At 29.3% G+C, this 4832-nt stretch overlaps 1 protein-coding gene across 5 annotated transcripts in view; it reads left to right on the plus strand.

Annotated features, from left to right (window-relative positions):
• LOC106460602 (putative RNA polymerase II subunit B1 CTD phosphatase RPAP2) overlaps positions 1-2927 on the plus strand; it is a 38873-nt gene extending 35946 nt beyond the window's left edge. For all 5 annotated transcript variants that reach the window (XM_022387364.1, XM_022387361.1, XM_013920321.2 and 2 more), the window contains 2 exons: positions 945-1013; positions 2691-2927. The gene's annotated coding sequence lies outside the window, so the exon portion shown is untranslated. The remainder of the gene's footprint in view (positions 1-944; positions 1014-2690) is intronic.
• Positions 2928-4832: the final 1905 nt, after the last annotated feature.

The following is a 4832-nucleotide window of genomic DNA, read 5'->3' on the forward strand; positions in this document are numbered from 1 at the left end:
TTGTTTTTAACTTAGCTGTTATTGCTCATTTAATTATTATAATACAATTTCTAAAGTAAAGAAGAAAATAAAAACTAGACCATGTTGTAATATATATATATATATATATATATATATATATTATTTTTAGCAATAACTTTTTTTTTGTCTGATTTTAATGTTTCTTAGCTTAGCACTTGTCTGAAATTTAGTGTCTTTGTAACTTTCATCACTGTTTGAAATATTGTTTCAAGAAAAATTTTAACAGTCTTCTTCATCCAGCTTTTCCTTGATGCTTGTCTGTTGAAATCCATAACTTTTTGGATGTGTTATTATAAAATTTTAATAGGATTAGATTTATTTCAATCCTTTCATATACTTCCTTTTTTTTGTAGTGTAACCTTACTTTGATATGTTTTGACATCTGCTAAAAATTTAGTTAAAAATAATTTTCTATTATGTACATTTTGTTGTATTATATGTAAAAAATGATTAGCAGTATGCACATTCTTGTTGATTACGAAACAAACACAGAAACTTATTCTATGTATGTTGTTATTTGTTTACACATGTGAAACCTTTCCTGTTTTTACATGTTATGGTCAAGTTTTAAACCAGTTTGGTTATGGAGAAAGCTCTACTTAAAAAGGGTGAACCATTTAATTATATAACCATAAATCAGTAACCAGCTACTTTAGAGTAATATAATTTCATGTCAAAGAGTGAAGTATGTTATACAACAAGTCAGTTTCTAACATTTGCTGGAGTTAAAAATTTTCTGGGGGGGTGGGGGGTTGCAAGTGTCATCCCCCCTAACCCGTGGACACCCATGGTTTAGTGGGTAAGAGTTATATTTATTTATTGGAACGTTTTTATGCTGTTAATAAATTATCTGTATCTGTTATTATTATTTCTAACTGTAATATTGTTAATGTGTTTGTATCACTTTGTTTTACACATTTTAGATTGTCAGCTCATAACATTACCTTTCGACCTGCAGAATGGATGTTGATTAGAATTATTCTTCTATTGATGTAAGTATTTATACTGTAATGTATTAAAACAAAAAACTACCCAATAAACTAATTCTCAAAACAAAACTAAGGAAGGAGATGTTGGAAAACAGAAAAGTACTTTCCTAAACGCTAATTACAAATGAAATAAAGTGTAATGAAAGTTTTTGCCAACTTATCACTGCATGTCTCAAATTCTTATAAATAAGATAAAACATCAAACTTCCTTGTTATGGCATTACTTCAAAAGGAAATATAATAGAAGGAAAGATCTATTATAATAACTGTTCTCAAAAATCTTCAAAGGTAGATTTTTTGGAAAGGTGGTAACATGTATGTTAACAATTATGTTTTTTCATGTTTTTGGTGAAATGTGTAATATGTAGTTAGAATATAACCTATTTTTTTAATGTACAAATGATCTTTTTAGAAATTATATCATCAGTTAAAAAAATGATTAATTTTGGAAATTTACATTATCTTAAAATTTTGCCCATACAGGGTTTGATTCCTGTAGGGGCACAGCACAAATACAAACAAACTTAAAATTTTCATAACTTACATTGTGTACTCAATACATGAGAATTTTATGATGTGGTGTTGGGATGGCATATATCTTCTTTAGAGTATTAACCACCATTTGAGTGACATTTTTTAGTTTGTTTTATATGATACCATTATTTAGTTTGTATTATATGATACCGTTATTTAGTTTGTATTATGATACCGTTATTTAGTTTGTATTATGATACCGTTATTTAGTTTGTATTATGATACCATTATTTAGTTTGTATTATATGATACCGTTATTTAGTTTGTATTATATGATACCGTTATTTAGTTTGTATTATGATACTGTTATTTAGTTTGTATTATATGATACCATTATTTAGTTTGTTTTATATGATACTGTTATTTAGTTTGTATTATATGATACCATTATTTAGTTTGTATTATATGATACCGTTACTTAGTTTGTATTATATGATACCGTTACTTAGTTTGTATTATATGATACCGTTATTTAGTTTGTATTATATGATACTTTCTCTTTCATATTTTTGTTTTTAATATAGTGAACTCTGATCAATAAACTAAAGCCATTTTTAAAAGCTGCAACAAACTTATCATTACTTCCAAATACATTTTATAATGTGTAACTTATATCAATAGCATCAACTCATTGTTATTTTCATGAAATTATATGTCACATTGATTAACGGACATCTCTAAACAAAGAAAATTACTCTTGAAATAATAGACTTCATGGTTAGTCCCACATTTTTTTTACTAGTATTGCTAAGATCGGAAGGATATACTGGTATTAAAATTAAAATAACCTATCAAGTTATTTAGATGAATTTTCAAATCTGTAATTAATTTCACTGTAGTTTCCCCTACTTGTGTTAGTAACATAGTTAATTTCAAGCACCACTATTCTGTACTTTTATTTATATCCTTTCATTTTTTTTTTTACAATTTAAAACTAATAAAAATTATAAACAAAAGTAACTGTATTTAGAATAACTGTAATTATAGTATACTTGCACTTATTTTTAAACCTGTTTTCTTGCAAGTACTTTTATCTGAATTTGCATTTGGTTTCTCATCCTTAGTTGTTATTTTTGTATCTAAAGGAGGAAGATAAGCCTGTATTAATTCCTATTGTTAATTATTATTATTTTTAATTTTGTGCAGGTTGGCAAGAAAGAATGAAGACATACAAGTCAGTTTAAATAGAAGTTATTCGCAAAAATATTTAAATTCATTATTACAAGAGTTTAAGACTTCCTTGTCCCATTTGGAGCAGACAGTGTTGCCAAAGATACTAGACCACAGACGTATTTTGCAGAACTGACATTATTAACCATATTATTTTGTTGTATTATAAATGGAGATTGTGTACAGTGTGTGAGTGAATTGCTATCATTTTTACATGTGTCTTTTGTTGCTTTCCTGTGTACTATATATCACAATTTACTTTGTTTTAGGTACTAAATGTAACAAAAATATAAATCATGGTCTGTAATCATGAGTAGAAACGTAATGTTTAAACTAAAATGCAACCTACAATCACTTAAGGTTGAGTAAGCGTATATAGGTAAAAGTTGTAGATGGAAAAAAAAAAAAGAATTGAAATATTATGCTTATTTAATCAATCTTTGATCGGTCTGGCATGGCCAGGTGGTTAGGGCGCTCGACTAGCAATCTGAGGGTCGCGGGTTCGAATCTCCGTCCCACCAAACATGCTCACCCTTTCAGCCATGGGGGCATTACATTGTGATGATCAATCCCACTATTCGTTGGTAAAAGAGTAGCCCAAGAGTTGGCGGTGGGCAGTGATGACTAGCTGTCTTCCCTGTAGTCCTACACTGCTAAATTAGGGACGGCTAGTACAGATAGCTCTCGTGTAGCTTTGCGCAAAATTCAAAACAAACAATCTTTGATTTTTTTGTATTGGAAACTTATATTCCTTTTGTGCATTCACAATGATTTTCTCAATTTTTTTTCATCATGTGTACATAGGGATATACATAATTGATGATGGTATATTCCACTCATACTTCTAATTTGACATTTTACTACTTTTCACTTGGATATGATAGTATGTGTAACCAGTGCTTGAGTTGTAAAAAGTTAACAAGTGGAATGGTCAGGTTTGATGTCCAATTTTCAAACAGCAGTCCAATGTTGCACAAATCTGCTTGAGTAGTTTAACAACAGGAACAATTTGATAACAAAAAAAAGTTAACAGCCAGAACTGCGTTTCAGTTTGTTCCTTCAAGCACTGTGTAACCAAAGTCATTACCATTGACTCCTGTGCTCTGAATGTTTAGTTTTGTGTTATATAATACTGTCTTTTTACATGTTTGTTTGTAATGTACTTTTTTTCCCCACTTGTATCACTAATAAAGTTAAATTTAATATTAAGCAGTATCTGTAACTTTTATTTATGTAATAAAAATTTTGTTTACAATTTGAAAGGGAAAGAAGTCAGGGACTCAAGTAACTAAACTTGGAATTTTGTAATTATATTGAAGTGTAATTTTGAGTTTTCAAAACTCCATGTCATCTAAATAATGAATGAAACTACCATATAACACAACTAAATCTTCAGAGCATACATGTTTATAGCAATCAAACCCCATGGTTACACTATACATCATCACTGAAGTAATTTTTTTACCGTATATCTTTTATTCATCGACTTTTCATGAAATCTATAGAAAACTAAATCGTTTACGTGTTTAAAATTATATAAATGTTTATTGATATAAAAAAATTCAGTGTATGTGTGTGTCACGTAACTCCTCCTAAACCGCTCATCGCATCTACTTTTAATTGATACCAACCGAATGGTCTTGTTCCCGAGGTTTGCACAAAGGTAAATATTTTCCCCCCAAACTCCTTAGGGTACCCGGGTATTTCACGAAAGCACTTTTATGGGGATTCCCCAAAGCGACCCAAATTTGGCATTGATTTACATTAGAGCACGTAGATAAGTAGGCTTACTAATTACCCTTCGTAACTTGGTTAAAGAAATTAAATTTGCATTATAGTGGCAAATTTGTTGAACTACTATTTTGCAGTTTAATGATAATTTTTTACACATTAAAAAACGGATGGGGTGATAAAACCTGTAAATGTGGGCCATGGGCCAACGGGTTCGCAAGTCTTCCATAAATTCTAACCTTTGTACCAAATAGCATCATCTCTTGTCAGTAACTTTTGTGTAGTTCATATTAGGTTAAATTTTGTCTCAACACAGTAGATATATATTTGTTTCAAACTTTACAAATCTTGGAATAAGGAAATAAACTCTTTGGTAAATATGTTTAA

Source organism: Limulus polyphemus, unplaced genomic scaffold (genome assembly GCF_000517525.1).
Source record: "Limulus polyphemus unplaced genomic scaffold, Limulus_polyphemus-2.1.2 Scaffold802, whole genome shotgun sequence".
In the NCBI taxonomy this organism is placed as follows: Eukaryota; Metazoa; Arthropoda; class Merostomata; order Xiphosura; family Limulidae; genus Limulus; species Limulus polyphemus.